The 22396-nt window shown below is 39.1% G+C and overlaps 1 protein-coding gene across 6 annotated transcripts in view; it reads left to right on the forward strand.

The window, feature by feature from the left end:
• Window positions 1-22396, forward strand: part of LOC109855630 (venom dipeptidyl peptidase 4) — a 254295-nt gene that overhangs the window by 108644 nt on the left and 123255 nt on the right. The window contains exon 1 of one of the 6 annotated variants that reach the window (XM_020430091.1): window positions 8597-8968. The exons of the other annotated variants lie outside the window; for them this stretch is intronic. The gene's annotated coding sequence lies outside the window, so the exon portion shown is untranslated. Of the gene's footprint in view, window positions 1-8596; window positions 8969-22396 lie in introns of those variants that run through there. 6 annotated transcript variants of the gene reach the window in all.

The raw sequence follows: 22396 nt of genomic DNA on the forward strand, positions 1-22396 counted from the left end.
TTACCAAATAATTTACGATTTACGCGCGCTCAGTAAATAAGTTTTGCTGCACGCTGCGTATATGCATACATCGTTATTATACGTCTATATAATACTGTATATCAGCGTGTCGCAAAGTGTGAAACGTGGCTACGTCGAAAATATATATACGTGTTGCTCCGTTTCTCTCCTTTATATCACAATGCAGTTTGTCCTTTTTCGCCGAGCTTTGCTGCCGAGCTTTGCCGCCGTTGTCCTTCTAGAAGAAAAAAAAAACCTACATCTCTCATCGATAAAAATTCTTTACCTTGAAGTCTTTTCGTGTTTAGCGATTTCTCTGCTTTTATCAATTTTTGAGCGCGGACCGAATTTTGCGGAATTACTTGCTGCTTTGTCGGAGTCCGCGAAAGAATTTCAGTTATGAAATAAAATATTTCTGGGGAGAGAGCGGCGCGCGGGTGGAGAGAATTTTTCGAAAAGAAAATTGAAAGAATTTGTTACCAACGACAATTTTTGCTCACTTTTTTACTTTTTAAAAACGCGTAACATCGTGTATAACACATTTATATGATGCAGAGACGTATGAAATTTGTACTTGAATATATATATTTGCTAATTTCCGAGATTTTCTTTTTGTTTTTCTTTTTCTTTCTTTTCCTTCTTCGCGCATTCGCCGTGCGCCACTTCCGTTGATCGACGCGCACTTTTTGATATTGACGATAAAACGGGCTTGTCGTCATGGCTTGGATGCAAAAGAGCGCAATTACATGGATCACTTTGACGGCAAAAACTATGAAAAACGAAAGAAGAAAACTGCCGCCGACGGAATGACTGGGACACAAAATATTCGTGCGTAATGGAGATTTTCTTCGTGAAAAGCGTAAAATAAGTTGCTCTGCATTTCAGATTTTTTTGTTTTATTTTTACGAGACGCAGCGTAACGAACATCCGCGCGTCATTTTCCTGCTTGATAACTTCTCCCTTTTTTTTTTTTTTGCACCTGATATTACAAAAATAACGAGCTTGTTTTATCTCATAGACAAAATTTTTAAATTTGTTGTGGAAAAAATATCTTCGTTCTTATTTTTTGTTTTAATAAATCCGAAAATTTGATTATACACTTACTTTATAACGGTGCCGTTATAGCTATCGAAGCGACAGCCATTTGGCATGAATTCGCGTCGTGCGGAATTGCGGAACAATTAAATAAACTGTTGTACGACGCGCTTTCAGAACGCTCGCATTCTCGTCTTCCACAGCGGGTGCTGCAGCAACGAAATATATATCGCGTCTCCGGACGGCATTAAAAGCCGTGCGTGACGTATTCGACTTCCTTGTGTATTTTCACTCTCTCAATCATTTTCTTTTCCTCTTTTGTCCTTCTGTTTCCTCATTGCGTCGTCTATCGACACACGTACCTTCCGCGTAAAGTGCGACTCACGTACGGAACGTGAGTATACAAGTCCGTAACCGGATTACGGGATCAAAATGCGCGCGAGCTTGTTGCTCCTCGCTCAAACCAGAAGCAATTTTTTCGTAATAAGAGCGTGATCGTTGTATTTTTTCTAACTGCTGTAAACGCGATTTTTTGCTAGATTTGTTCAATTGTGATAGAAGAAAAAAAAGTAACTGTACGTGGGTGTTTTGTGACAAAAACAGAAAAGTTGTTAGTAATGGCTTTACACGCGCGATGAGAAAAGCGACTTTGCGACGATTTTCACGCAATGTGTCGGTTACAACGCATGTGCCGTGTTTAAAGCGTGAACAGATTCGATTTTACACGACGCACTTTGAACCAAGCTATACAACATGCTCATCCAACAGCCTCTGTCGTACAAATTGTAGGATGAAGTATAAACCGCTTTAGGCGAGCTTTCGGGTGAAACCGCTTGCTGAGCAACGCTCGGTATTTCGACGCTCATTCGCATTCGGTTGCGAAAGCCGTTTGCATAATGGAGTTATCTCCCATTAAATGCGTTGCTTTTTGGATTATGTTACATGCAAATCGATCTGTTTCATTTTTTTCTCTTTTTCATTTATTGGTACGGATAGTTCGCGCGGCGTTCCATTTCACGTTGCGAGCTGTAACAGAGCGCGCGCTTATTTTTACGCGTCTCGGCAGTCGAGAAAAACGAGAAACAAAGCGAGAGTCGAAATAAATTCTCAATTTCCCGATGTTAATGAGGAAACTTTTATCACCACCAGGCAAAGTGGATTGTGTCTGATGGAAAACGAAACGAAGTGTTATTACTGCTCAACTAATTACTGCATTGCAGAAATTACTCAATTTCTCATTTTCCGATATCGTAATTATTAATCGACGATCAAAGGTTTTGATATGACGTCTCTCTTGTTAAATTGCTTCTGTAAGAGAGAAAGAGAGAGAGAGAGAGAGAGAGAATATAGGCACGTGGATTAAGAGCCGACCAAAATTGAAATATATTTTTAAATTACAAAAACTGAACTTTTTTTTCATCTAACATACTTGTAACATACTTGTTCACCTAATTAAGTTTTGTGGTCTCCTTTTCTCTCTCTCTCTCTCTCTCTCTCTCTCTCTCTCTCTCTTTCTTTCTCTTTCAGGTTTACATATTTTTAATTTTAATATGTGCATAATTAAAGGCATTGGTTTCTACATCAAAAAACATTTAAATATTTTTCCAAATATTGAAGAAAACCGTGCACGGTTCGAGCACATTTCAATGTGCAATCATTATTTCGATTATATTATGCTCGATTATACTTCAAAAATCCCTCCTCCCTTCCAAAAAAAAACTCAGAACATATCTCCGCTTGCATGCGCGCACAATCCGAATTGCAAAACACGCTGATGCATTTTTTTTCCGCGCAGCGTGAATTATTATTCCCACATGCGCGCTCCGTCAGTCTTAGTAATTCCATTCGTCCAACGCGCAACACCGCGAGAGCCGTCGACCCACCGTTGACGCGCGTTCTGCACCCGAGCTTGTTGTATGTACAATGCGTCGTCCTGCCTATATGCAGGTGCATCTCTCTATCTAATAGTCCGTAGCTCGCGAAATTGTCGCTGCGCCAGCGACAATTTTGGTTCACCGGTGGCTGTCTGTCTCTCTTGATTGTAAGGGAGAGTTGCCCAATGTCGCACCGGCTTATAACACAAAATTCCTTGATAAGAAATAATATATATTTTAGTAATATCTATTTTAAATTTCAATTTTGCGCAAATTATCGGCGACTCTTTTTTACATAAACACGGATTCAACGTTCCAGTTCTTTCTGTGTTTATCTCGATGTAATGTTTGTAAGATAAAATTCTAGTCTCGAAGCAAACGCTGGTCAAATGTGTTCCGACAATTGTTTTTTACATGTAGTACAAAGAGAGTAAGAAATTTATTTATTTATTTTTTTAGAGAGAGAGAGTGTGTGTGTGTGTGTGAGAGAGAGAGAGAGAGAGAGAGAGAAAGAGAGAAAAGACAAATTGATTACATGTGCTGCGTGGTATACGTATCAATTTGTTACGTTTGAGACTTGATATTTTGTGATTCTTTGTTGATTAATACCGGGTTTTGCACAAATCCCTCGAACAGAAGTACGGTGAAAGATTTAGCGTGGCAAAGTTGATTTATGCGACAATTTATGTAGCGATTAATCTGCTCGCTCGCGAGCCAAAAACGACGACTAGGTCTCGGCCACATTGGCTTCTCTGTACAAGAGATGAATATACCGTGTGTCAAACGTTATTCGCGCTTTGTCTTTCACGGGCAACCGATTATTCGGGGCGACCAGAAGCGCGCGATTTTCGCGGACAACGCGGATTGGTTCGAAAAATATATTGTTTCAATAACGTTGTTATACCGCTGCAGTAACTGTTGCATTGCGCGACGGGTGACAGCGCAAATTATGGTTTTTCATGCTCGCTCCTCCGTAATTGAACTTTCTGCCTAGGAAACTATATACTTCGATTTTTTTCAATCGTGAAATTTGGCGTAACGTAACTCTGAACCATTTCAACATATCGAATATTATTGTATTACGAGGTTATTGTATCGCGAGGAAAAAAATATTAAAAAATTGCAACGCTAATTAATTCTGTAAATCTTTTTGTTTTGAATAATATTTGGAATTTATTTGTGGAGAACCAATGTGCAAAACTTAATATCGTTTGGTTTATTTATTTATTTTGTGCAGCTTTTATATATATTTTACGTATATAAAATAAAATTTTGTTTCTTGCAAATAATGTAGATCTTTTGTTTTCTGTTAAAATAAGATGCTTTTATAATTTGGATAACAAACTTCTACAGTACTCTCCATAAACTTGGAAACACCTTACATTTTACAGGCAAACAATCGCATGACAGCGATCTGTACGTGTGTTTGGTTTAGATACATTGTAAGACGTCTGAAATGTGATGATAAACATTTTTATCTACAACATTTATAAGCTTGTATATGCCGAAAATCGGACAATCATTTTGTGGCATCAAAGGACTCAGAGTTGAATTTTGTGCGCTAGTTTATTGTTTGTCTATTGTTACTTGTTTTGCGATTATTTTTGATACTCGTTCTAGTTTTTACAATTTTTACGGAATCTGAAATCAACCTGAGATTCAAATAGTTTATCACTTTGACAGAAACTATAATTGAACAACTTCAAACGATGTACTGTTTTTCTGAGATATATATTTACAACGCAAACACGATGCCCCAAAATGATTGACACGTTTACGGCATATACAAGCTTATAAATGTCCTAGATAAAAATGTTTATTATCATTTGGACATCTTACAATGTATTCAAACCAAAATCATGCACAAATCGCTATTATGCGATTGTTTACCTGTAAAACATAAACATGGTGTTTCCAAACTTATAGAGGGTACTGTAATTACCGGTTTTCTCTCTTTATTATTCTCTTGCGATTTGATCACGCGACTCTGTTTTAATCAATACAGTTTAATTTTTCATTATTTCATTATTTTTTATATTATTTTGTTTGTCATCAATAAAAATTGTTTTGTCCTTAGAAAAACGTTATGAGTTTTTTTTTCATAATAATGTAAACGTTATGTTATTGTGAAAAATGTAATTTCTAAGAAAACATTTCTAAGAAAACATTTTTTTCTTATAAGTTTATAATATTGTACACGATATATGTATTTAAAGGATATGTATTTAAAATCCTTAAAATCTAAGATTTAAAGGATAAAATCTGGATGATTTCGCGAAAGCCGTGGCAATGTTCTTCTTTATTAGCCGGCATTTGAGTGAAACTCTCAGGCTCTCTTAAAATACAGATTGAAGAGTGCTGAGTTTGCGCCACATTGAAGAGGGGCTTAGTGCACCCTCGAAATCCGCACTGTTGCTCGGATTGATGATGCTTCGACTATAACCTTCTTTCTTCTTGATATGACCGAATTAACGATATACCCCTCGTTGACGAACCTCGTAATGAGCTACTCTGTGAAAAGTCGAACTCTTATTTACAGTTGTTTTTAGATTGGGTTTTTAAATCTCACAAGCGGAAGAAAGAGACTTTTTTTTTTATAGAAAATACAACTGTAAACATTCAATAGATTTTCTAATTGAATTTAAACCGAATAATACGAATGTGTATTAATTATTAATTTACATGTTAAAAAAATATTTTGCACGTCCATCCACTCTTATTATTTTTCTCATTAAAGCGAGCTGAGTACAAGAGAGAGAGAAAGATTTAAAAAATTTATATACATCTTGTTTTTAAAGTTTCCTACAAAACGAAATTGTCCGTATGCAACTTACGTAAATATAAATTTTATACAGTTTTATTTTTTTTTCTATGTACTTTTAAGGGAATTTCTAGAGAAAAAATAGTACTCTTTTAAGGGAATTTCTAGAGAAAAATACTTTTTGTTATTGTTGCGCGCACTGATATTTTGGCAAATTAAGATAGAAAGAGAGGGGAACAGAAGCGGTGAGATCTTTGCTGAGAAGATTCTGCGCGCAACTTGTATCGAAGAAATAAGACGCGAGTGCATTTCGCGGTAGACGTTTGTGACGTAGATAATAATAACAGTTACACATACATCTTGGAACTGGAAGGAAGTAAAGCTGATAACGCGTTGATCATTTTCCGATTTCCGTTACCTGGCTCTCCATTGGTCTGCATTATATATTACTTTTTACCATCTTGGCTGATGCGCTTCATTACCCTGAAACAGCGTTTTCTCCAACTTCTTATCAAGACAAAAATATTCTGAATCGCGCGAACAGAGAGTCGTCAAAAGTATCTTTGCACTTATCTCACCGGCAGAGATAGCAGGAATCTTAATTGCGGTGTTATTATCTGGTTATATTTAGTAACAAAAGGAGATCGCGATTAAATTAATTGCATATATTTAAACGCAATTAATCATGAGAAGTAACTACTTTAATATATTATAATTGTGCAATATATACTTTACGTATTTTAACGCGTAGTTTAACAACCCTTTAATTTGTAGATTAAAATATAAGGTACACCGCGCGGTAGTTTAGTAATTTTAATCTCGCCTTTCCCTCTCTGTTTTTGATATATATATATGTCTACACAAAATATATAATTACTTTAATTAAATAATTAAAATTTAATCAGCGACTCTCGCGAATCATCTAATTGTCAGACCGTCTCCGTTCGAAGCACTTAATGCGATTGAGGTCGAATTACTTCGTTACTATTACGCGAAGACGAAAACTCTCTCTCTTTCTCTTTCTGTTCCTATCTTATTTCTAGACATGACACCGCGCGGTCGTCTCAACGACGCGCACGGCACGGCACGGCACGGCACGCAGTGATTTGTGTTGTTGCAATTGCAATAAATAACCGCCGCAAACAAGGTATGCGCGATGTCTTGTCTGATAAATTATTCGCTTCCAACTTAACTTTTGCCAGGAGCTTAGTTTGCACGAAATCGACCATTAGTCAGCGTCCCCGTGGCGCTATTCTCGCGCGTCGTAGGCGCGTAAAACGAGACAAACTGGAATCAACCATTTATTATGCGGCAGCTGGACCGAGCTTTTTACAGCGAGCTTGGAAATCTTTTTTTTCCGTTGCAAATGGCAGGATCGAGTTTCGTTATATAGCCGCGAGAAACCGCCGGTCCTTATTACTCGCTCGCGCATTCGCAATCACCTTCTTGCAGCGACTCCCATTGTATATTCAGATGCGATCGAACGAAGATAACGACGATGAAAAATAAGAGCGAAACGCAAATTCAACTGTGTAAACACTGCAATTCATACACACACACACACACACACACACAATTCGCTTCACAATTCTATTATATTTTTCTAAAAATTATGAAATTCATTCTTGCTTCATAGCAATATTTCGCGTGTTATCGCGATTAATTATATCCCTTTTTAATGCAAGCATATCTTGTGTGCGTGATATATTTAATCCTTTCTCCGTATCTCGTGCTAATATGTGATATCGTTAAAATATATTTCGTATTAAAACCGCGCTGTGTTGTGTGTTGTTTATGTAAATCCTTGTTACCTGTCTCGCACGAAGTGGCATTTTATATGTACATATACGGGTTGAACGTCCGCGGTATTTATTTTTGTATCCGGTAGCTCGCGCAATCCGCATTAAAATTCTCGCATTAATCGAGATAACGGATAATTAAGTTTTTATTATTTACGAAAGAAAGAACCGAACAGTTTATTTTTGTTGTCTTTTAGTTTTGTAGTGCGAGTTTAATTTTACTTACACATTTTTCGCTCCGGAGAAAAAATGACGCTCCGCTCGAGTCCACCAGTTGAGGAACAATGTCGTCGTTCCTTTTCCTTGACGTCAAGTGCGTGGAAAAAAAAGTGCGTGAAAATACTCCGTTGTGCAAGCGTTGTTTTGTAAACAACGAACAGTCCGCGCAACGCGCGTCCTTCTAGTCCGAGTTTTCGCGCGCGCGTTGTAACACGAAGCCAACCCAGATTCGTAGCGTCGCTGCAACTTTGGGCCGGGGCCAAACCCACTTTGAGCCATTATCCTCGGCGGACAATCTACCGGCGAATAAGTTTGCGAAGGGCTTTTGCGCGTCACGGCCGCGTGCAAAGCCAAAGAGCAGAAACCTCGGCGGCGCGTTCGAGTTGAAACTTTCGCCAATTAATGCCGACGATCTCTGTCTCTCGCGAATGGCGAATTTCAATAAGACTGACCCGAACATTTGATCCGTGAAATGCTCCTCTTCTCGTGTGACCGGAATTCGATCGGGAGGAGGAAGTAACTTAACTTGGTATACTCGCACGAACTATAATATTCCATAATATTATACGTAAATAACTTCACGAATTATATTCTGTCCTTCTCTAGAAAATATGAATATAAATTTCTTATCGTATATTCGCTGAGGTTCTTCTGGTGCGATTAGTTTATTCAACCAAAGTGATCTGACGCGTAAAACAACCGAAAAGACGAACAAATTCGCGCAACAAATGCAATAAACGCGGGCTAGAACGCGAACTGCGCGAAGGGGCACGAGCGATGCCGGCCGGAGCAACACGAGAGGACGCGAGCAAATACGATCGATCGCGATCTACGGCGTCCCTGGCGCTACGTATGTCGACCCCTTCAGTCGCCATTTTGACGGACGGAGCGCGATACGTATAATTCAGCAATATTTAATCACTTAATCCGCCGTTAACGATCCGCACGCGTTATCAAACAAGTCGTGCTTCCGGAAAAACTTGGGAGAAGTGATTTCGGTGATTTTTTGATTGTTATTTTTCGGCGTATTCTTGTTTTTTGATCTCGCGTCGGTCAAAGATCGGAGTCGCGCGTTGTGTTACAGAATACAGTGTTGTGCTTCGAAACCGTTCGAGAATTTACTCTCGCGTCGTTGTACTTGTAAAGTATAATTCGTCTGTAGCAGTTTCAATAATGAGTTTCGTCAACAACCTCAAGGTCGGAAGCTTCAAAGCGAGATTGTCCCGCGGCGCATCGAATACGGATGCCGACGTACATATTATTATGGTGGTACACACGGGGTATGTAGAACGCAAATATAATTCTATCTTATTATCTCGATAAAAAAAAAAACTTACTAACGCTACTAAATTATTGAAGAAACATCGTTATTACCAATATGTTCCTTTGTGTGTAAAATTTAATGATGTTTAAACGCGCGTATACGTGTATGTTTATTCCCCTTGAGCGTTTCCTACCTCTGATTATAATTTCGTCAAATATTTGATTGGCGGATAATGGGTGAGCGTTTACGCGAGGAGATTAAGTCGGTTAATTAGATTTCGAACTTCGTAATTAACGGTTAATCTAAACAAATGGAATTGTTATTGTATATATACATACGTATCTGCTTAAATCAATACAAACTCGCGTCAAAGCACAATCCTCTCTAATGTTTGACGTTTAACGAACAGCGACGTTTCGCGCAAATCTAATAATTAAATGCATGATCGTTTTTAAAAAATTGCGATTGGAATGAGAGGAGCAAAAAAAAAAAAAAAACGAGAGGAGATATATAGGATTTTATATGTGAGCGCTTACGTGGCGTAATGTCGAGAGCGCCACTTTTCCAGGACGAAACGAGATCAAAGACTGCTGACGGGTACTCATTATCCGCGTACATATTCATAATATGGCTACGAACGTATGTACATCATAACTAATTTATAATGGAGTTGCTCCCGATAAAACGGTACACATACGTCAGCGTTTTATCCTTTGTGTGGATTAGCACATCCGGCGAAAAAGATTCTTTTGTAACGTAAAATCGCTCTGACGCTCGTAATAAATCTATATGCGCGGTTGTAACGACATTGCTAAGTACTACTATCGCTAATTACACAAAAAGATTTATATCAATGAAATGTACATTAGACTAATCTCTTTTTTTTTCACTTTTAAGACGATACGTGAGACAATTAGTTTATTGTTTTTCTATGTTTTTGATATGTTATTCTCGGACTTCTCTTTCTCTCTCTCTCTCTCTGTCTCTTAAAGTCTCGTGTCTGTACCTGGTTTACGTTGAAAAGAAATCATTCTCCTCGAATGAAACATATCGCGCTCGGATAAGTCGGTGACGTTGGTTGTCGATAGTACCGCTTCAAAATTCCTCAGGTGGAAATTTTCGCGTATCGCCAAGCTTATTTCGCACGCGCGGAAAATACCTTACATGCCAAAAACCCGTGGAAAATAGAAGAGATGAGAAAATCGCGCGCTTCCACGCGCGAAGCATTACATGAATATTCCGCTAGATAAATCGACGCAATCCAACTGTGGTATTTTGCTTAATTGTCTCGCTCTCGACTTTTTAGTCGAAGTACACATACATACTTTGAATTTCCTCGCCGAAACAAAAACAGATAAAATCGCGCGGATAATTTTCAGCACATGATAGTTCTCGTTAATGTTTAATCTCGCGCGACTTCTCGCACCTCTCAGCTCTCGCGCAAATGTTTGTTATTCTTACACTTTGCATATTCTTTGCGAGTTTCTCTATGTGTCACGCGAGAAAAAAAAAACAAATTTATACGCTTTCGTTTTACAATCGTCTCCCTCCCTCTCTCTTTCCCCCTCTCTCTATCTCTCTTTCTTTCTCTTTATCTCTCTCTCTCTCTTTCTCTCTACAAAGAAATCGGACATGAAATAAGCCCGACATTAGTCGTGGATTAAAGCGCGGTATATTTTCGGTGAAACACGAATTTATTCGCCACTCCGCGCGTCGTTTTATTGGTCGTTCCGAAACATCTGATAGATAGCAAGAATTTCCGAGCAATCCGTGAGATGGGCGGCACGTGTGTCTTTTCCTAACGGAAAATACAACTGAGAGAAATCGCATCGCGAGCTCTCTCCGAGCTCTTAGATGCAGAAGTGCTCTTAAAATTCAAATTCGACCGAGTCCGCGACGCAACGGAGACGAAAGTTGTTCTCATCGCAGATCTTATCCGATACGTTTGAGAATAAGTCGACGCAACAAATTTTTGTTTGTCGACGCGAAATTCCAGTTCGAATATAAATAATACCGCTCTCTCTCTCTCTCTCTCTCTCTCTCTCTCTCTCTCTCTCTCTTTTCGATGTTAGACTTCTGTTTCTTTTTCGCATTTTAATGTATTATAATACGGAAAAGTTGCTCCGGAACCATTTGTTTCGTCGGATTGAGATTTATCCGCGGATATTTTACAGTGAATATTTCATATATCCTCTTCTCTCTCTCTCTCTCTCTCTCTCGCAGACATTCCAAATGCAAGTTTTCGTTTGATGCGGCTGCATGATATTGACCAGGGAATAGGAGTAAATTTTTCACAGCTGCCTCCTTTCTCCGCACCGCGCGAAGCTGTGCTGCTGCTGCTGCTGCTGCTGCCGCCGCGAAAGCTCGTGCTTCTGCTGCATTCGGCATGCTACATACCGCGCGAACAGCACACTCGAAATATTCAATACGACTCTTGTAAAATTGTAATCATATCAGACAGGAAATTTATGCGTTACGCACGATGAAATATTTCACGATTTGCTCTACGACATTACGAGAGATTAAATTTTAACACAGACGAACGTGTTGTGTTTACCTCAACTTGCACAATAACACACAACGGGGCCTCCCCGTTACTTACATATGTTGTTGACGAATCAACAATACAGCATAATGCTTTTATGAATAATTTATACGCGTCACGTATAAATTAATCGAGTAAGCATTTTATCGATTTTGTACAAATATATGTACACACACACACACACACACACACACACACATGTATACATATATATATATATATATATATATATATACAGGGTGTCCCAGAATGGCCGTACAATCTCTCGTAGGCAGGTAGAAGGAGTAAAACTGAATCGAAAAGTCTTATACCATTTTGCTAGATTCGCAATAGTTACTGAGATTTTAATTAACAAAGATCCGCGAATAAGCATGCATCGGGCTGTCTTACGCGCGTAAGACTGCCCGCCGCGCTTCGCGCGCTAACAGTGTTACCCATAGCGACATATGGGAGGAGCTAATATAACAGCATATACTATAACATATACTTATTAAAATGTAATTGTGTGAAGCGCGCCGGGCTGTCCTACGCGCGTAAGACAGCCCGATGCACGCTTATTCGCGGATCTTTGTTAATTAAAATCTCAGTAACTATTGCAAATCTAGCAAAATGGTATAAGACTTTTTGACTCAGTTTTACTCCTTCTACCTGCCTACGAGAGATTGTACGGCCATTCTGGGACACCCTGTATATATACACACATACACAGAGAGATCCACATTGCATTAATATAGTGCAGTAGCTCTCACGGCTACGTGACATACGGGAAACTCCGGATAAAGGCAGATTTCACAGACACTCCAATCTCTAGTCCGAATTCAGGAATGAGGGATAATCTCATGGGATAGCTCGCAGCTTGACGTTTCTGTGTGTAAGATAGATGAGCTGTAACGTCTAATTGTGAGAAATCTCTTCGCGGTCTTTTAACCACAGACGGGGGAAATCCGATTATTTTTCTAAATCGAGATTAACACGCGTGTTATAAATATGACCGACGAGTAATTTCAATTCTTAGATTTTTTCGTGTTTTTCTTTTGAAGAAAACAGATGAACTCATTATTTGTATATCTAAGCAAAATTCGAACTAGTGAAATATTTATCTTGTGAAATGATTATTTATTTTATGAATTTATTTTACGCGTGTGACATATTAAACTCTCTCTCTCTCTCTCTCTTTCTCTTTCTCTTTCTCTGAAATCTCATATAATAATGGAGATGGATTTTGAAAAAGAAAATTACATTTTATGTAATAAATTATTACAATTTTAATACATTGCATATAATAATAGTATTTTCACATTTTTACCAAAACGAACGATTTTACAAGAAATACATAGATGCGCAATAATATAAAAATAAATAAAATAGAAATAAAAAGAAATGAATGAATAAAAATACGAATTAGCTCTCTTTGAAAATTTAACGTCATAAAACATTTGCAAGTTGAAAATGATAATTCAAAGTAAACACATTTGTTTGTATGTTTATGTATATTTGTCGAGCACACGTCACTTATTTTGGTAATTTTGCTATACACACGAAATACATATCGTCACTCCCTANGTATAATCCCGTAACTCCAAAACGCAAATTTTAGAGGAGAGCAGTTTAAAAGTTTAAAGCTTCATATAGTTTCTCTAGTTAAGGGATCTTTTGGTTTTAAATTTTTACCTTACTTATGAATATTTTTTTTTAATATTTGGTGAAAAATAAAGAACATAACTAAGTGTCACTATAAACTGAAAATCCCGTATGTGACACTTATGTAATTATACGTAGGGAGTGACGATATATATACATATATATTGCCATCGTGAACATAATTAGTGTTATCATCCCTACCCGAGAAAAAAGTAACATCGCACTAGGGCGTTCGGTAACTTGGCAACAACACGGTCCCTCGACGAATCTCCACTTTCGCAACCGTCGTGAAATTCTTACGTTCGTCTTCTGTGGCCCGTCTTCGTTTATTTCTTCTATTTCTTCTGGTATCGATGTATCTCCACGCGCGTTGACAATATAAATATTGTCAATATAGACGAGTTGACAAAATTTATAGCGACTACGGGTGATTGTCTGTGTTTTCCCCGGAGAAAAAATCAAACGATCCATCCCGATAAATATTACTGATATTTCTTTCCGCTCGCGACGTATTCTATTTCGCAGTCGATAACGAGAGGAAAACTGAAAAATTGTGGCCAGAAATGTCATGTCGGGGACAAACATGATATGTTTAAGAAACAGGCAATTAGTTTCGAGAAAATAAAAAAAGAATAAAGTAAACTAAAAAAAAGGAGTGTATGTATATTGTATATAAATTATATTTATATTACTCTGATTTGTTAGATCTCGTTGTAATATTTTTAGCAAGAGAGAGAAAGAGAGAGAGAGAGAAATAAATAAATAAATAAATAAATTTGACTAGAGAGCTCGAGTGATTGCCGTGTATATAATTTGTTATCGTCTACCTATTTCACTCTCTAATGAAGAGAGACTCGCTCACGTTTCCGGGTGTTATAATGTTCTGTTAATTGGGATCGTATTTACATAAGAGCAAGAGGGTAAACTTATTAACCGTGTAAAAGAAAATTAACGTGTTTCAAGTGTTTTTAAATAAAAAAAAAAACACAACTCTCGATTATACCATCTTGTAACGACGATAAAACTTCTAGATAGCGCCGTGGTAGAACTCTTCGAGTTTTCACACATTGTTTACTCAAGTCGCTTTTTCGCCGCACCTGCGAGTCGTTTATCACGCGGTCTAATAAATGCAACGCAATCGCGCGCCTGGAAACGTCGTAATACTTTATATATGGCGACCTGTTTGTTTCGAAAATTCTGCCTCTTTGCACGTAGAAATAACGACCGCCACGCAAAGGTTAATCGCATATCTCTCTTTGTCCCCGGTCATGTTTGTCACCGGTTTCGCTCTTTCATCTTCTTCTTTTTGATTCTTCTATTTTTCCCGGGGCCATTTTACAGTCTCTTTGCGCGTTCCAAAAACTCACTCTTTGTCTTTTTTTTTTTTAAATAAATATCTCAAAAAGTACATTGTGCGCACGTGGACATTTAACACAGTTAGTTCAACTATAATTAGCCAGACAAAGCGTGTGTAAATAATCACAATCGATTGTCTCGATATTGATTGATGCCGCTTTTATCTCGACGCTGATCGGACGTTTCTCGGATGTGTTTCTCGACTCATGTCACGAATCAAGAGGCACGATACTGCCTTGCGCCGTTCGAGCGCGACTTCTTTGCGCGTGTCTGTAAAAACCTAACTAAAATAAAGTCACGTGACAGTGAAGAGAGAAAAAACAGCACGTGACTAAACTCACGTGACTGTACTTTAGTTACGTGTTGTTTTTCTACTTCTTTTCATTATTTTTTAATTTTGATTTTCATGCATTATTTCTGACATGTCTTATATGTGTATTATATGGTTTGTAAGACGTATACATATATTAACTGTCATCGCGGTGACAAGTTGTGTTTACCGACACAACACGTTAAAATAAAAACAATAACAGCGTGCGCATAGCGCGCGCCTGCGTTGTGCTGGTTGATAAAAAAAATTCGTTTTGAATATATTTCACAATAAACACAAATTTCACTATACGATTGTGCTTTGAAAATTTTACCAATCTCGTACGAGATTTAATGTTTGATTTATCGAAATATTTTTCTTCGTCGCGTTTAACTCCGTACATTTTGCGTTGCTTCACCGTATGACATCGTCTCGCATACATTGTACGCCGGATTGAGAACGTGATCGCGTGTCGAATTGCAGATTTCTTTCGCCGATCATTTGTCTATTTGATCCTAGAAGCGGTGTATCCATTGTGTGCATTGTGCTGCGAATTTTACCGCGACCGATCACACAAACGCTCGCGTAATCCAAATCCACGTGTGATCCACATGATTTACGAGGTTCACGTCAAGTTTTTGCTTTGATCCTGTTTCACATCTACGCGCGAGTAGAATTTCACGCAAAGGTCCGATCCAACGTCAAAATATGCACTATCGTATGCAATATTACATATTGGTATCAAAAAATATAGCGTTTGCGCTGTAACTTCTGCATAAAAAGCGCGCATAAAATGGTTTCTTTCTGCAAATCACAGCAAAGATAAGCATGTGCACGAAGCGAAGTGTTAACATCACGTGTCGCGTTAAGATATCGTTTGCGCTCCGTGAAAACTCATTAAAACTTTTATGACGCGTTACGTGAACAATTAGTTAACATTTGTTGTGAAAAGTGTGCGTCAACATCACACACACACACACACACACATATTAAAATACAATTTTATCAATTGTTTTATTTTTCTAATTAACAGTTTATTTTATTTCTTTAACTGTCAAAACGTCACAGAACGTAACTAAACGCGATCAAATCAATATTGCGATAGGAAACTTCGTAGAAAGATTTGAATTGTAGAAACCGATACCGGCAAATTATAGCAAAGCAAATCGCACGTCTCGTCGCGCGCAACCCCATGGGAACATTTTAACCTCGGGATTCCTTTAATCAACAGTTCGAATATTCTAGGCATAACTTCAGAAATGTCACGCGGAGCAGTGTGATTAACTGTTGAGGATTATTGAGGCACGCAACGGGTTGAAGCATGATAGGATGCGTCAGAGTTAATCAGTTCGAAGCAAGGCTCACGGGAATGTATACACGATGTACGTCAGTTCGAAGCACGCAATAGATATGTCGGAGAGAGAGATAGAGAGACAGCGAGAGAGCGAGAGAGAGTCTCGTGTTCCTTCAACAGCATACTGAATCGCGAATTCTGTTTGAATTCAAGAAACTCTTATCATCTCTAGGAATGTATAATCGTGTTTTTTTTTATTCATTTTCATAAAATAACAAAAATAAATAATATTTTATATTTAAAAAAAGAAACATCAAATTGTAATGAAGCAAGTACGTGTAAAATTTTGCGACAAATTAGAGGGAAATTATCTCTGACATATTGTGGACGACGCTTCCAACGCTGTTATCTCACAACATAACAGCGTTAAACAGTTATACGAAAAAAAAGAGAGAATGTGGGTTGTGCGTTTTTTCAACTTATTATATTTTTTTGTGTAATTTCCGTCTCGAATTATGTTAAGACTTGAGAGAGACGCGCGCTTATTGCATTGTACGAGTAACACGTAGTAGTGATCGCAAGACGCCACTCCCCAGCCGTGACAATCGCATGCATAATCCATGTCTCGTTCGCGCTGTTACGACTCAGAAACCATGAGGAACAACCATCTGTGCGCGCGCGAGATCCATTCACGTCGTCGTCGTATCTCATCCGACACCCAACATCGTTCTTCGTCGTTACGCCGACGTTGCGTTTCCGGTGAAACAAAAAATTTTGAAAAAAAAAAATAAAAAAAACTGCGAAATCAAGATGAAGGAAAAATCAGGATACATCAAGTTTTTTTTTTGTCCCGGGAAATATAACAAGCTGTGAAATTTGTACGTGGGATTTATCTGGAAATTTATAATGGTCGAGTTTTCACTCATGTTGAAACCGTTATCGTGTGAAATCATCTCCCTATATAATTTCCAGCGTGTTAAACGAACAATTTTATTGCAGCTGCGATTCCATAACGACGCTGCAAACGTGACTTCGATGATACCGCACTATATGATTTGTAACCAACGCGAGAGGTTTTTTTTTTTTCATATGACATAAAAATGTGTGGTTTACGCGATCGTCTGCTTTGTGTGAATTGCACGCACTTGTCTCCTGTTTGCGTTAGCGCGATGTGCGTGTGTGTACGAAAAGCACCCTACCGTACAATTTTAACGATGCTGTTTTTCATGAACTCGCGACGGATGAAGTTTCACTGAAAACCAACACGGCGGGGAGGAAAACAGATCCTTATCCGGTCGGAAGTGTCGATGAATCCCGATCGACGTGTCACACTCTTCAATTCTGTCATGTGCAAGATTTTTCCGCGGTAAAGATACGAAATAAGCGCACGTTTTTGTTTTGCATTTTTTTTTATTAGAACAATTACGTAAGTGAGATTGTGCGCACAATAATAACGATATCTTTTTCATTTGGATTTTATGTGATTTGTATTAAAAAAGTGTGTGTATGTGTGTGAGAGAGAGAGAGAGAGAGAAACTTATTTAAAGTAGTAATTAAAAATAAATACATCAGAAAGAAAGAATATATTTGAAGTGATCGTATCTCGACAGTTTTAATAAAAAGTGTTAAAGCAAAGTGCGATGCGTGTCGCGAAACGGCGACGGGAAAAAAAATATCAGACGCGAGCAATTTTAATCAATTAACTTGCCTTCGGGCGAGCGACGAGAATCGCGAACAGTGAGTTACGCGGTTTTAATTAGTTAAATCGCAAGCCTGAAAGTTTAATGGGATAGCGTGCAACCGCGTTGATCATCCAAGAGACTGGGCAGTTAAACGACTTCGTCAGAGGGTTGATGCGAAAGTGCACTACCGCAAGTTTTCCGCCGCTAGTGCGTTTGCTAATTCACGGCGGAAGGTGCCCGCGGAGCATCGGGATTTTACGCGGTTATTTGTTGTGTCATTGTTCGTCTTTCGAAACGAAAGTTTTATTAGATCGATAATCAATTGATTGGCTTAAAAAACATAATTGTCGTGTAGATTACATTTAATTCAAAATATTCGCGCACAGTGCGCGCGCAGGCAAATTTTCGTTATTACACCGACAATTTCTAATTAAAGATATTTTCGTAATATTGAGGCTATTATTATTTTGCAAAGGCAGTTTTATTGTCATTTAACATGTCATTAATAGTTGTAATAATCTGAGGGTTGTAACCTCAACAATCAGATTACGCTGGAACAATTTTCTGGATAAACATGTTTGAGAGACTGATTAACATTGTGACTCGATAATTGTGGAGATTTCCGCGAGATTGCTTAAACAGCTTTGGCTATGATTACCTTGTAATTAAATATCGATTATTTGACAAGTTCTCTTTCAAACGAGCTCCATATGTAAATCGCGTTCGCAAATCATATCCGCTCGCACGAGAGCGCGCGGCTCTCGCGACGTTATACATCGGGTAGACGATATCAAGTTGTGATTAACTTTCCGAATCGATGCTTGCTGCGCGCGCGTGCGCGCGTACAGATTTTGTTCGTAATTAAATTAGAATGGAAGCGGGGGATACTTGCGTAACTTTTGCTCAAATTGCGTAACGTTGAGCAAATAAAGTAAAATATAATGTACATACGTATATTCGCGTGGCCTGAATTGGTTTCGGAGTTTAAAGCACTTGAAAGTGCATAACTGAGAAACGTTCAACAGAAAATATTGTACCTTCGATATGCGAGAGAGAGAAAGAGAGAGAGAGAGAGAGTTTCTGAAGAGGAGAGCACAGCTATGTGCAACGTATAGCTCTCTTTCTTTCGTCTTTTTTCTTTTTTTCTTTTTTTTTTGCATAACCTCTTTCAAATGTCGCCAGCAGAAAACTGGGACAGTATGAAACACAGTATGACCTGCAGTAAAACGTAAGCTGCTCTTCTCGTCTCCTCACTCGACGAAAGTATTACATGTCGCTGGAATAATGGGGATTATCAACATGATTTATGAAGGAGCAATGATGCCACGTCCATTTTTCAAGATGGATTTAGTTTGCGCACATGATACAATTGTAAAAGCGCGCAATACGCGTCTGTCGATCTTTAAAACAAAACCAAACAAACAAACGATTTCTTTTCCGTTCAAATATCGACGCCAATAATTAGTCTCAATATCATTGTAGTATTTCATTTTATTTTGAATGTCCGTAAGAAAAAATTCCTTCTTTTCTTCTACTTTTTTTTTTTTTTTTTATTCCGAAAGTGTTGCGACAGCAGTAACAAAATAATCGTCTGCAGAATTTACTCCGATCATTCAGGCATGCAAAAAAATTGTCCGCTGTATTATAATTTAAGAGATTTCGAACGCGGAGCGCTCTCTCGACGAGGTAAAGGCGCGCGCGCGACGACTTTGGAGCGCCTCTCAACGTCTCCGCCTCGGCGATCTCGATCCGCGGTCGTAAATTTTTGACCGCGAACGACGGTATTTTCGGTGCTGACTATCGCGCTTTTTTTTCCCGCGCGGACGCGTTCACTGCGAAAAGTGCTGTTCGCGGGTAAAAATTTACGATATGGACGATGAAGCGCCGGCAAAGAAGGGACTCGTGCCTCGTTGTGCCTTCGATAGCTTTCGGGAGAATTATTAACGGAGGCCGGGAACGAACGGGAATCTCGAAGCCGCTCACGTAGCCGATACATAGTGCGTTCGGAAGAAAAGAGGGAAAAGGGGCTTATATGAGCGATCTTTACTTCTGCTACTAGTTCCATCGTCGTAAATTCGACAGCGGCTGTCCAAAAGAGGCAGAGAACACCGGGATAAAAAGAGAGAGAACAAAAATGTTGCAGCTATCACTTCCCATACGCGCGCCGGGCGTATTTCCCGCATAATTTATAAGAGACCCGATCGATGAGACCCGTACTTTCCTCGTCTCTCCGCCGCATCCCCGCGATATGCGTCGCGATATCGATGTCCGATACCCTATATCGGTAGAGAGAGTTTGATTAATGCACCGAATTTGCGCGCGCCACGTATCCTGCACTCGCTCCGAGTCCCTCAGCAAATGCCGACCGGGTCGCGATAGATTTAATGACAGCAGCTGCGCCGTTCCCTGCTCCGTCGCGCTTTGTTACGGGATTATTTCGTAGTTAATGAACGTTTGTAATTGATAACTTATCGCGACACGTGGGACTGTGAAGAACATTAATTACCGACGAGAACTTACGCGATCGTCGCTTGTTCGTGCTCGACGAGAGGTGTTCCATTTGTACAATACCTACTTATGCACCTGGCGATGTAATCTTCGATCTTCGTCTCGGGCGAAACTTTATTTTTATAATCGATCCGGAACTGCATTTGACGTATTAATACAACGCGACAGGGGAGAGTTAGAAGATGAGAAAAAAAGAGCGGAAAAAATCGAAGAGAGGAAAAAAAAAAGAACAATTTTATATAAACGCCGCATTTTTTTTTTATTTTACAGCTAACGCGCTGACTGTAATGTACGACTACTTTTAACTACTTTTTACGATAGTCCACAAGGTTCGAGTCGATCGTTCATCTCTCTTTTCCGGTGCTCAATGTAGCATACGAGGGAAACGACAGGATCGGGAAAACTGCAGACGCGATCACTCGGCATCGACGACCGATTTGCCGTAAAGCTTAGGCGATCCCACCGGAGTATAAAATATGTAATTTATAGACAATTTCGCGAATGGACCTCTCGCGCGAGAAAAAGGCCGGATAAATGTGCGCTATTAGCTCGTACAGCTACTTTTTCTCCGGAGTCTTGCGTTAAAAAATGTTTTAAAAATTATTTCGAGTCTCGTTGTCATTTGAAATAATTTTTTACAGAATTTTTATAGAAATTTGAAATAAAAAAATGTGATCATTTCGCGTGGCATGTTTCACGTACTGATATATTTGTTCCGCAAAAAACAGTCGACCGTTCCGCAGATTTTGTTCTTCGTGTCCTTATTTCTGGTCGCTGACCGAATTTCCGAATCAAGTTTTCCGAACGCGAGTCTGAATTCTGTGCTTTATCACGTACGTCTCGCATTCGGTCGCGTACCGAGTCTTTAAATTCGCGTTTACACGTGTCGCCGTTACGAGCCAAAAACGGAATGCGCTCGAATAAAAGGAGAAAACGCGCGGGTGTGGATGTGCGTTTTCGCTCATTGCACGAAAACCTCGACGCCAAGACGGCGACTCCGTCGAGACGGTCAGTTTCGTCGCTCGTAATTTTCCGCAGACGAAGAAATGAAAAATAATTACGTGACTTTTAAGAGTCTTTGCTCTTCCTGTGCAATTTTTACCATATAATTAAAGACCAGAGATAGTTCAGAGATTTAATAATGGCTCGAAGAAAAATAATAAAAATTTCAAAAGCAAGGAGATAAATAACAAAAACAGAGGAGAAAATATGTGATTGACGTTAAAATTATCATCTTTTTCGATGTGTGACGCGCGCAAGTGAAAGTTGAGCGGTGAAAGGATACGATTGAGTGAGTTCGAGATGCGCAATACATCTTTTATTCGCTGACGCATAATTGTGTCTAAAAAAACGAAAGTTCAAGCGTTTATTGTTAAAAAGTGACTTTCTCGTTGGAAAGTTTGTTTGAATACAATAATTTTTAAGTGGGCGTGCATTTTAGTGTTGACAGCAAAATCTCCGGTGTGTACATCAGTGACGCAACTCGAAAACGTACCGTCACGTTGCGGTCATCGAGACGAGATTGTGATTTGCAACGCGAACCGCTGTTTTTTTTTATTTTATTTTATTTTTTTTATTGATTATTTTTATCGGCGTTGTTATTCTCACGCAGGGACTCCGTTAACGAGCGATTGATCGCAATAATCGAGAAATTAGTAGTCGATTCTGATGATTTCAAGTAAATCGCCAAAAAATGTAGAAGAAAATGTCGAAGACGAGATATGCGTGAGTGAACTTTGAGCAGAGAGAAGGAGAAAAAAATATAACGAGAGCGAGAGCGATGATAGCAGCACCGCAAAACGACGTCAGTAGCGGAAGTTAGAGCGCGATTATCGCGAGAGAGAGAGAGAGAGAGAGAGAGAAATATCCTTCCGGAGTGATACTTCTGTTCTGTGGGATAAAGTCATTCGGACGTTAACGCGCGGATGCACTTAAGACCAGGTGGCGGCGAGGTCTGCGACGTAAAAGGAACATTCGTCTTTACGCGGACGACTGTAATCGCGTTAGCCACTGACGGCTACGCTCTTGTAATTTCCTACGAGCGTCGCAGTGCGGTCAAGCAAGTACTCCCGACGTTTGCTCGCTGTCGTGTAGAGCAAGTTCTCCGG

The sequence above is a fragment of the Pseudomyrmex gracilis genome, unplaced genomic scaffold, assembly GCF_002006095.1.
Source record: "Pseudomyrmex gracilis isolate BER0280 unplaced genomic scaffold, ASM200609v1 scaffold_94, whole genome shotgun sequence".
NCBI lineage: Eukaryota > Metazoa > Arthropoda > Insecta > Hymenoptera > Formicidae > Pseudomyrmex > Pseudomyrmex gracilis.